We start from the raw sequence: 12,114 nt of genomic DNA, 5'->3' as shown, positions 1-12,114 counted from the left end.
TCATTACTGGAAGTAATTCGTCTTTTGAGAATAGTTGTTTGACAATCAAAATACCAAACAATAAAGCGGGAGGGCGGGGCTGTTACTGTGGGATGTGCAGGGATAGGTTAATACATTCTGGAATTAGGGTGGTGAAGGTGTACAATCAACGTGCAGGCTGTGCAAATGCAGAGGAATCAACATATAAACTCCTGGTTGTAATTAGAGCAGTAATGGTATCAATTCTGAAACACACATTTTTCAAGGAAAGGAAATACAACAGAAAAGAGGAAGAAGCTTGCAAAATTGACAAGTCATGCTGATGAAGCAGAAGTGTGTTTCTGTGGGGTGAGTAGCACAGGGGAAGAAGGGCAGATATGGCCATAGGTGTAGTTTGCCTGCTTATTTTAGGGGAACAGAGAAGGTAAAGGGTAGGGGAAGTCATATTAACTGTGGGGAAAGAGGATAGGTTTAGCATTTTACTCACAATATATGAGGAGGTGTACTGATCCCCTTGCTCACCCCCAAACTATGCTGATGACTATGACCCACTTGTGGAAGGGAGGAGAAAAGCTGAATACAATAAGTACCAAATACAGAGAGACAAATGTGTAAGTAAGAACGGCTATGGCAAGTATTTCCAAGGTGGAATGGAGAACAGAATAGAGATGTGTGTGGGGACAGGGACAATGGGAAACCCATGGAAATTGTCAGAGAAGTTAGGCAAATATGAGCCCTCTCGATCATTGCATGTAATGCAACTTCCATCTTTGCATGTTGTTAGATTGACTACTAGTAGGGACAGGGCATTTTGTTATGCTGGTTCCTTTCTTTGCAATTCCTTACCCGATGAATTTCAAAATATATCTAATTTTACTGCTTTTCGTAAAGTTTTGAAAACATGGATGTTTCAAAAGAATTATGGACAATTGGTTGATTTTTATTATAATTGTGTTATTATTATCATTAGGTTTTGAGTAATGGGATATAGTTGTAGCTACTTATTTTACTTAGGTTATTGGAATTTTGTTTTATTTTTTATATTAATGCATGCCAGTGTAATTGTAAATTACTCATTTTATTGTAAACAGCTTGAAAACATCTTTTGTATTTTATTTATTTATTGGGATTTATTAACCACCTTTATGAAGAGATTCACCCAAGGTGGTGTACAGCAGGTACAGTTTAACATAAAAGTTACAATTTTGTTAATAGCTTCACAATAGTAAAATAACCAAGAATAAACATAAATACAATAAATGAGGTAAACTTGAAAACAGTAAATTGAATCTAATAATAGAACTACCATGATACTAATGATATACCTAATAAGAATGCATTAGAACATTCAATTAACAGAGATACGTTGCTAAAGATTTTCTACAATATGACTTTTACCATATAGCTGAGGGACCAAGAGCAGATATATGATGGGAACAAGATGAGTGATACAGAGTCAGTTGGGATAATTTGATGGTTACCTAAAATCAAGGCAAGTTCTTTGTATAGTTAAACAAGAGGTGAGGAACTGATCTAAGTTACAGTATGTGTAGCAAACTAGTCCAGGTACAGAATGGTTGTATAGTCAGTCACCCTACGTACTAAAGGCTTGGGAGATGAGCCAGGCTTTTACCTGCTTCCTGAAGTAGAGGTAGTCTCAAGTTATATGTAGCCCCTCTGGGAGTAAATTCCAGAACGTGGGGGCTACTCCTGAGAAGGCTCAATGATGGGTATCACATTGTACAATTTCTTTTGATGAGGGTACAGATAGTGATGATCTTTGAGAGGACCTTAGAGGTCTTAAAGGTGTGTAAAGGGTTAACTTATTCTTTAAGTACTCTGACCCATTTTGTATGAGGGCCTTGAAAATCAAACATAGAGTTTTACATTTAGCCCTGTAAGGTACTGGTATAAATGTAGCAGTATTTTAAGTAAATCAAAACAACCATGATGAAAATTGATGCACGTGTTCAGTAATTTTGGCAATGAGGCAGATCACTGATAAACTGGTGAGACTATTTGTTGACTTGTTTCAAATGTATTGGCAGAGTATAATCTCCACCTAGCTAGTCTCTCATCTGTGTGACTGATAATGCAACTAATATGAAAGCAGCTTTTCAAAATGAGGTCTGGATAGGCTGTGCAGGTTTATAATTTCAATCTCGTACTCTCTTAAAGACCCATCCATCAAAAACTATTTGATCCTTCGCTTGCAAAATTGTTAAAAAGTAGGGTGGAGCAGTGCCATGAACAGACAAAGCTTTAGTCAAGGTGCAGCCAATTGCCAAACCACCAACAAAACGTCCAAAACAAGAAAACTTGAAGGCAGATTTTTATTTTTTAGACTTATTCGAGGGCCAGGAAATGTTTGAAGACAGGAGGAGTTAAGTGTCTCACATCCCCTATTAGAATCATGAAAGTGGATGTAGAGGAGGAAGTGAAGAAAATAGGAGAAGAGAAAAGAAAAGAAATTGAACATGGACAGGATGTCCTGGAAACCAAGTTAGCAAGACAGACTGTGACTGGGACAAGCATGATTTTAAAAAAAACCCCCAAATCATCAAACAACAAAGGTGAAAGAATGAGAGGCCCGAGAGCTGGTCTCGAAGGGCCCAGTTAAACGCGGGCTGGGCCCGTTCGAGCCAGTGATGGGCATGCTGGAAGGGAGAGGGGTCATGCAGGAGAGCAGCCAGCTCGGATTGGCTAAGCCAAAGAATGCACTCTGGTTCTGGGGCAGGGCAGGCTGCTGATTGGCTGGGAAGGTGGAAGGGGACGGGGCTGGGCGAGGACATAAAGGGAGGAGTGAGACGTCGGATACCAGGGTGCTGGTGATCCACGGAAGCTGTTTTTGGCGGTTTTCTGAGGCGTTTTTGTGCAGGGCCCTGATTCTCCAGCATGGCGGATGGAAGAGAGTCAGGAGAAGAAACTGGAGGAGCGGAGGTGTCCTTCTGTGCTAGTGACTCTATCGGGAGGAGTCCGGAGGAAGTGAGTGCGGAAGGGGGGGGGGGGGGGGGAGGAGAGCCTGCAGGCCCCCGCAGATCAAAGGAGATTTCAAGAACAGCCATAGCTGCTGATGCAGCTGTGGCAGGGAAGAAGAGGCAGAAGAAAACTCAACATCTTAGTGCAGGCAGGTTGGGGGGTGCTCTGGGGCAGGGGTTTGGGCCTGAGGAGGAAGCACAGAGTGGCCTGGAGGGAAGAGAGAGGGGAGTAGGGGCTGGCACTGGTAGGAGGGGGGCACTAGTGGGAGAAGGGGACGGGAGGGGCTGGAGGACTTGGAGAAAGGGGGGAGCCAGCAAGCACCGGAGAGGGAGAGCGGCCCAGATTGGTCATGGAGGGCAGCCCCGGGTGGCCCAGCCTCAGCAACTGGTCTTGCTGCAGGCGGCTTTGGTGAATGCCCCCCTCGGGGCGTAAGTGGGGATAGGATGGGGTGGGGCCAGTACCCCTGGGGTGCGTGGCCTGCGTTTGGGATGCCTTTGTGGTCGGAACAAGTTGCAGGCCAGTGGGCAGTCCCTTGGGGCGGAGCTCCAGGCTGGATGGAGGGATGGCCGAGCTCAGGACGTCCTGGGGTGGGGGTCTGGGACCCCGGATGGGGCACACGGTGGGCTGTCCCTGCTGCTCCTCCCAATTTGTCTTTACAGGTGCAAGGAGAGGTCCCCACGGTTGGAGTGCCGGCACCGAGGCGCCCAGGACAGGAGACGGACCAGCTTGGGACCACACGAGCAGAACAGCTGGAGACCGAAACGGGAGGACGAGCGAGGCCAGCGGAGTGTACTGCGACCACGGACCAGGCGGCATGCTCGGCGGGCAGTGGCCCAGCAGCAGGAGATGGGCCAGCGCTCCCCACGGCGGGGCCATCTGGATGTGGTAACAGTGAGTGCGCACGGGGAGAGCGGGGGAGGCGAGGGCGGCGCAGGTGTAAGGGGAAGGGGAAAAGGGATAGGTCCTCGTCGTCTGACACATCTACGGCTTCTTCGTCCTCTTCCTCCACTTCTAGGCCTGAGAGACAAGAGGCGGGGAGAGTTGCAGCAGGGATGCCAGGGGTAGGAGAGAGAGGGCCGCCGGCGCTAGTGGCGTTGTCGGAACTATGGGAACAGGTCCTGCGGGCGTTACGGCGGAAAATTCAGCGCCGGAAGTGTATAGACGTATTCCGGTTGTTGGAAGGTAGGAAGCCTAGGCGCGGTAAAAAGCGAGGTAAGAAAGTAGAGGCCGATAAGGAGCGAAAACAATAGTTAATTGGATGCGGGCATTTTTACATTTGGCTAGTGTATGGGGGCAGCGGGACCAGGGCCAGTATGGCTTATTACTGGTGTATGCAGATTCAGTTTTAGATGCGTTCCAGCGTTTCGGGGGTTGGGCTTGGTTAAACTATGACGAAGCCTTTAGAGATAAGATGGAAGAAAACCTCCACATGACGTGGGGGACACAGGACATAAACCTGTGGCTAATTCACATGGCCCCTCGTGGCACGGTGGCCGGAGGAGTGGGAAGGGGGGGTATTCAGCAGGCCCCGAGTAGTCGGCCCTTTCGGGTCGCGGGGAGAGGAGAGGGGGGCGCTGGCGGGACGGGGACGGCTTCAACAGCAGATGTCTGCTGGCGGTTCAATAGAGCAGCATGTCTCTTCCCCGATTGCAAATTCAGGCACGCATGTTCCACGTGTGGGCAGGGGCACCCGTCCATTAAATGTACCAAGAAAGGAGCAGGGGGCACAACCCTTGCCAAGTAAGTGGGCGGGACGGGCCCCCACACCGGTGCAAGTCGATGCAATGCTGCCATGGCTCCATCGATATCCGGTGCGGTCAGCGGCTCAATTGCTGGAGGGTGGTTTTCGGGAGGGGTTTCGGATTCCTTATCGGGGGAGGGTAGAGTCCAATTGGGTGCAGAATTCGGCGTCCGTAGCGAAATTGAAGGAGGTGGTACGGCAAAAGCTGGATGAGGAGCTGAGTTTAGGGAGAATTGCGGGGCCGTTTCAGAACCCTCCCTTTTCCCCATTCATGATTTCCCCGCTAGCAGTGATCCCTAAGAAAGTGCCTGGGAAGTTTTGCCTCATACATAACCTCTCGTATCCGGAGGGCAAGTCAGTGAACGCGGGTATCCCAAAAGATTGCTGTTCGGTCCAATACACTTCATTTGATTGCGCGGTGCGGTTGGTTCAACAGTGCGGAGAGGGTGCCCAGCTGGCGAAGGTTGATATTGAGGCGGCCTTTCGTTTACTGCCGGTGCACCCGACGGCATTCCCTTTGCTCGGTTTCCATTTCGAGGGGGCCTTCTACTACGACCGCTGTATGCCAATGGGGTGTTCAGTGTCTTGTGCATATTTTGAGTGCTTTAGTTCCTTCGTCCATTGGGTGACAGCTCAGAAGGCAGGGTTGGACACACTGGTCCATTATTTAGACGATTTCCTGTTTATAGGAGCAGCGGATGGGGAGGCGTGTGGCCAGTTGCTGGCTGCCTTTATGGCAGTGGCTGCGGAGTTCGGTATTCCCTTGGCTGCGGACAAGACAGAGGGCCCAACTTCAGTCCTCACATTTCTGGGGATTGAGATTGACACGGAACAAATGGTGACGCGGTTACCGCAAGGGAAAGTTGAGCAGCTAGAGGAGCAGATCATAGGGGTGTTGCATGCAAAAAAGGCCACGCTCGAGGCCATTCAGTCGTTGGTGGGAAGCCTGAATTTTGCCTGTCGGGTGCTTCCGATGGGACGCGCCTTTTTGAGGCGCCTGGGGGCGGCGACGGCTCAAGTATCACAGCCGCATCACCACATCCGTTTGTCCGCGGGGGTGCGCAGAGACTTGCGTATGTGGTTGGAATTCCTTGCTGAGTTCAACGGCACGTTGGTTTTACAGAGTCCAGTTGTGGCACATGTGGATTTGGAACTGTTTACAGATGCAGCGGGGGGTCATGGTTTCGGAGTGTACTGTGCGGGTGCGTGGTGCGGGTGCGTGGTGCGCGGCCCCATGGCCAGGCTGGTGGGTCGCGTCCGGGATTACAAAAAATATCACATTTCTGGAGTTGTTTCCATTTGTAGTAGTCTGCGAGTTGTGGCCAGAGCGACTACGGAACAAAAGCGTTGTAGTCTGGTGTGACAATCTAGGGGTAGTGGAGGTGGTGAATAAGCAGTCGGCGCGTTGTTTATTAGTTAACTCGTTAATGAGGGAATTAGTGCTGCGCTGTTTGCGACTAAATGTTCATTTGTGGGCGAGGCATGTTCCAGGAGTGGATAACCGGATAGCTGATGCGCTGTCCTGTTTTCAATTGCAGACGTTCAGAACATTAGCGCCGGGGGGCGGATCAGGAAGGGCAGCGAATGCTGGAACAAGTTTGGCGACTCGGAGACCCGAGGTGTGGCAGTTGTTGAAGTCTTCAGTTGCCCCAGCTACATGGACAGCATACGTATGTGGCTTCGACAAAGTGACTGGTTTCCTACACAGCCAGGGTTGGGAGGATGGGCGGGCATCTGATGAATTGTTAGCAGCTTATGTTGCCAGTGCCCGAGGGTCGGGTATTTCGCGCAGTGCGGTCCGAAGGCATTTAGCGGGTTTTTATTTTTTCAATAAGGCATATGGGTGGGGGGTTCCTGAATCGCAGTTTCTGGTGGGGAGCGCATTGAAGGGATGGGGGAGGGTCGTGCCACCGGTGGGGGACACAAGGCGGCCAATTACACATGGGTTATTAGTGTGCGTGTTACACGCGGTGTTCCAGGTGGCGCGGTCGGATTTCGAAGCGAGGCTTTTTCGCGCGGCTTATGCGCTGGCATTCTATGGGGCGTTCCGAGTGGGGGAGTTAGTTGAAAGACGCCGGTCGGTGACGGAGTTTTCAGGTCTATTACAGGAGAATGCATCCATTCAAGACGGGCAGTTACGTATCAGATTGCTGCGGTCAAAAACTGATCAGAGAGGAGTGGGCAGTACAATCGTGTTGAGAGGGGTGCCGGGCGTTGACTATTGTCCGGTAGCATTGGTGGCGGCGTACCTCGAGGTCCGGCCAGCGGGGCCGTCATCCTTGTTGGTGCATGCGGACGGGCAGGTCTTGACGAGGTACCAATTTGCGGCAGTATTGCGCCAGAGTCTTACGGCGGTGGGGGAAGATCCTCGGCAGTTTGGTACCCATTCGTTCCGGATAGGAGCGGCGACCAGTGCACATCAGGCTGGGCTTGGAGCGGCCGATATTCGTCGCATAGGACGTTGGGCGTCAGGGGCATATCGGGGATATATTAGGCCCACATAAAAAGGGGTAAGGGTGGTGCGCAGGGGTGCGGGGCGACGGGGGGGAGGGTGAGGCTCTCTGGTCTGCTATCGGCTGACACGGAGTGGGGACTCTTTGTGTTGGTTGCTTCCCCTTGTAGATGGAGGAGTCGCGGAAGCTGTATGGATTGTGGGACATTCCTTTGTGCATTGGGCCGGTGCTCGGGCAGCCAGACGCCCGGGTGGACTCCATCTGGGATTGGCGACGCGGGGCCTCCGAATATCGTGGTGGGGCGAGCGCGGAATGAGGTGGAGGCAGCTGGTGTCCTTGCTGTATCGGGTGCGAGGAAGATAGCGATCTCCGCGGATATTGCTGATTCATTTGGGAGGCAACGATGTGGATAGTTTGACAGGCAAGTGACTGATCGACATGGTGAAGGATGACTTGCGCCTGGTCATGATGTGGTATCCGGATACCAAACTGATTTGGTCAGATATAATACCCAGGCCCGCTTGCCTGCCAGCCTGCAAATGGCGGCGCGGGCTAAGCAAGATAAATCGGCAGGTGGGTCTTTGGGTTACGGCCAGGGGAGGGTATCAAATAAAGTGTGCGGGGCTATTTGCCAGGGATCGAGTCCATTTGTCTGATGTGGGACTAGATTTGTTTTTGTTGGACATACAAGAGTGTTTAGAGTTCATTTGGGGTCAACAATGAGGTAGGCCGCAGCTTCTTTGGGGGGAGAGGAGAGTCTTGCAGGTGCAAGACCCTCCTCTTGTGGCAAAAATAAAGAACGAAAACCCGAGCTACAAAAGACATGGCTCATGGAGGGGGGCTGAGCCGGAGCATGGAAGGCGGGTCGGGTGACCCGGGAGACAAGTGTGGAGGTCCACACAGAGTCGGCCCCTGCTGCGAGGGCGGGGCTTAGACGAGAGTGCCGATTTGCTGACAGGGCGATGGGGGGGGGGGGGGGTCCAGGCTTATGGCATGGCCGGACCCACGTAGCTCGGGTGAAGGGGGGATGATAAGTTGTATAAGTTAACTAATTTGAATTGTTAATAAAGTAAGCTGCGGCCTAAGTTTTCCCAACAATGGTTTCAAGAGAGTTATTACGGTGAAGGGGAGGGGGGGAAGATGGGGTGGGGGGGGGGCTTGGTGGAGAATGGGTCCCAGCTCCAAGGTTTATGAGAGGCCCGAGAGCTGGTCTCGAAGGGCCCAGTTAAACGCGGGCTGGGCCCGTTCGAGCCAGCGATGGGCATGCTGGGAGGAAGAGGGGTCATGCAGGAGAGCAGCCAGCTCGGATTGGCTAAGCCAAAGAATGCACTCTGGTTCTGGGGCAGGGCAGGCTGCTGATTGGCTGGGAAGGTGGAAGGGGCGGGGCTGGGCGAGGACATAAAGGGAGGAGTGAGACGTCGGATACCAGGGTGCTGGTGATCCGCGGAGGCTGTTTCCCACCCACCCGCCCTCAGGTGACAGGGGGGAGGGGGATGTGCTGTAGGGGGATGTGTGTGTCTTTTGTTTTTCAGGTTGAGCAGGTGATGTCACAGCGGCAAAAATAAAGAACGAAAACCCGAGCTACAAAAGACATGGCTCATGGGGGGGCTGAGCCGGAGCATGGAAGGCGGGTCGGGTGACCCGGGAGACAAGTGTGGAGGTCCACACGGAGTCGGCCCCTGCTGCTGCGAGGGCGGGGCTTAGACGAGAGTGCCGATTTGCTGACAGGGCGATCGGCGGATGGGGGGAGGGGGGGGGTCCAGGCTTATGGCATGGCCGGACCCACGTAGCTCGGGTGAAGGGGGGATGATAAGTTGTACAAGTTAACTAATTTGAATTGTTAATAAAGTAAGCTGCGGCCTAAGTTTTCCCAACAATGGTTTCAAGAGAGTTATTATGGTGAAGGGGAGGGAGGGGGAAGATGGGGTGGGGGGGGGGGGGGCTTGGTGGAGAACGGGTCCCAGCTCCAAGGTTTATAATTGTATTTTCAATTTAATGATTGCAATATGTCTGTTTTGGAAATTTATATATACTGTCTCCATGTTTTGCAGTTTCTTGAATGCCACCTTTGAAATAAACAACAAGGCAACATACAAAAAAGGCTGAAGCCATAGTAAGAAAATACAAAGTATATAAGTACTTACGTGTTGCCATACTGGGACAGACCGAAGATCCATCAAGCCCAATATCCTGTTTCCAACAGTAGCCAATCCAGGTCATAAGTACCTGGCAAGATCCCAAAACAGTACAATATATTTTATGCTGCTTATCCCAGATATAAACAGTGGATTTTCCCAAATCCATTTTAATAATGGCTTCTTCCTTTTTTAATCCCCACTAAGCTAACTGCTTTTACTACATTCTTTGCAAACGAATTCCAGAATTTAATTACACGTTGAGTGAAGAAATATTTTCTCCAATTCGTTTTAAATTTACTACTTTGCAGCTTCATTGTGTGTCCCCTAGTCCTAGTATTTTTGGAAAGAGTAAACAAGTGATTCACATCTACCCATTCCACTCCACTCACTATTTATATACTTCTATCATATCTCCCCTCAGCCGTCTTTTTCTCCAAGCTGAAGAGACCAAGACATTTTAGCCTTTCCTCATAGGGAAGTCATCCCATCTCCTTTATCATTTTCGTTGCCCTTCTCTGTACCTTTTCTAATTTCACTATATCTTTTTTTAGATGCGGTGGCCAGAATTGCACACAGTATTCAAGGTGCGGTCACACCATGGAGCGATACAAAGGCATTATAACATCCTCATTTTTATTTTCCATTCCTTTCCTAATAATACCTAACATTCTATTTGCTTTCTTTGCTGCTGCAGCACACTGATCAGAGGATTTCAAAGTATCATCAATGATGACTCCTAGATCCTTTTCCTAGTCGGTGACTCCTAACGTGGAACCTTGCGTCACATAGTTATAGTTCGGGTTCCTCTTTCCCACATGCATCACTTTGCACTTGTTCACATTAAACATCATCTGCCATTCGGATGCCCAGAATCCCAGTTTCATAAGGTCGTCTTGCAATTTTTCACAATCCTCTTGCGATTTAACGACTTTGAATAACTTTGTGTCATCAGCAAATTTAATTACCTCACTAGTTACTCCCATCTCTAGGTCATTTATAAATATGTTAAAAAGCAGTGGTCCCAACACAAACCCCTGCGTAACCCCATTATCTACCCTTCTCCATTGAGAATACTGACCATTTAACCCTACTCTCTGTTTAGTAGCGTTATAGAAATGATAAGTAGTAGTAGTAGTAGTAGTTTTCTTTACTTTAATCAGTTTTCAATCCACAATAGGACACTACTTCCTATCCCATGAATTTCCAATTTCCTGTGGAGTCTTTCATGAGGTATTTTGTCAAATGCCTTTTGAAAATCCAGATACACAATATGAATCGGCTCACCTTTATCCACATGTTCGTTCACCCCCTTCAAAGAAATGTAGTAGATTGGTGCAGGGGTGTAGCTATGGGTGGGCCTGGGTGGACCCAGGCCCACCCAATCTCAGCTCAGCTCAGTTTGTCCTGCTCCTCCAATCGGTGCCAGTCCTCTAGGCACTGATTAGGCTGCAGGAGGAGAGAACGTGCACAGTCTTTTGGTTCTGCCTCATCTGAGCAGCAATGTCTAAAGCCGGCAGAAAAAACAGCAGCTCACCAGATTTTAGTCCTCCGGAAGCTCTGAGCATGGGTGTAGTTTGGGGGGATGAGGGGGCATTGCCCCCAAAAACGCAGGGCTGGCGCAATGCTGCAGGCAGCTCTTCCTGTCCTCAGCTCCCGGACAGGCTTCCTCTTCATTCCTTCCTGCCCGCCCCCTCGCGCGCATTTAAACCTTTTATTTTCCTCACGATGACTGCAGTGAAGCACACAACACAGTGGGCTCACCTCCAGCCTTTCCTTTCCCTCACTCAGTGTCCCGCCTTCTTGCGATGATGCATTTCCTGTTTCTGCGAGGGCGGGACACTGAGTGAGGGAAGGGAAAGGCTGGAGGTGAGCCCACTGTGTTGTGTGCTTCACTGCCATCGCTGCGAGGAAAATAAAAGGTTTAAACATGCAGGGGGGGCAGGAAAGAATGTAGAGGAAGGCTATCAGGGAGCTGAGGGAGAATCGCTGGACATGGATGGGAGGAGGAGAAAATAAATTGCTGGACATGGAGAGGAGGGGAGGGCAGGGGAGAGGAGAATTGCTGGATGTGGAGAGGAGGAGAGGGAAGGGGAGAGGAGAATTGCTGGACATGGATGGATGGAGGTGAGGGCAGGGGAGAGAGGACAGTTGCTGGACATGGAAGATGAATGGAGGGGGCAGGGGAGAAAGCAAATTTGCTGGATATGGGTGGATGGAGGAGAGGGCAGGGAAGAATGGAGAGTTGCTGGACCTCGATGGATGGAGGGGGCAGGGGAGAGAGGAAAATTGCTGGATATGGATGGATGGAGGAGAGGGCAGGGGAGAATGGAGAGTTGCTGAACATAGATGGATGGAGGGGAGGACAGGGAAGAGAGGAGAATTGCTGGATATGGATGGATGAATGGAGGCAGCAGGGGATAGAGCAAATTTACTGGATATGGGTGGTTGGAGGAGAGGGCAGGGAAGAATGGAGAGTTGCTGGACATGGATGGATGGATGGAGGAGAGGGCAGGGGAGAATGGAGAGTTGCTGGACATGGATGGATGGAGGGGAGGGCAGGGGAGAGAGGAGAATTGCTGGACATGGATGGATGAATGGAGGGGGCAGGGGAGAGAGCAAATTTGCTGGATATGGGTGGATGGATGGATGGATGGGTGGAGGGGAAGGAAGTCAAGAAGGACACGCACATGGATGGGGAGGGAAGAGATGAGAAATGCTGGACATGGATGGAGTGGAGGGGAGGGAAGAGAAGAGAGGAGAAATGCTGGACATGGATGGAGGGAAGGGAAGACAGAGGATGTAGATGCACATGGATGGAGGGCAG

Source organism: Microcaecilia unicolor, chromosome 4, assembly GCF_901765095.1.
Source record: "Microcaecilia unicolor chromosome 4, aMicUni1.1, whole genome shotgun sequence".
In the NCBI taxonomy this organism is placed as follows: Eukaryota; Metazoa; Chordata; class Amphibia; order Gymnophiona; family Siphonopidae; genus Microcaecilia; species Microcaecilia unicolor.
The sequence above is the reverse complement of the archived record's forward strand: the minus strand, read 5'-3'. Positions refer to the sequence as shown.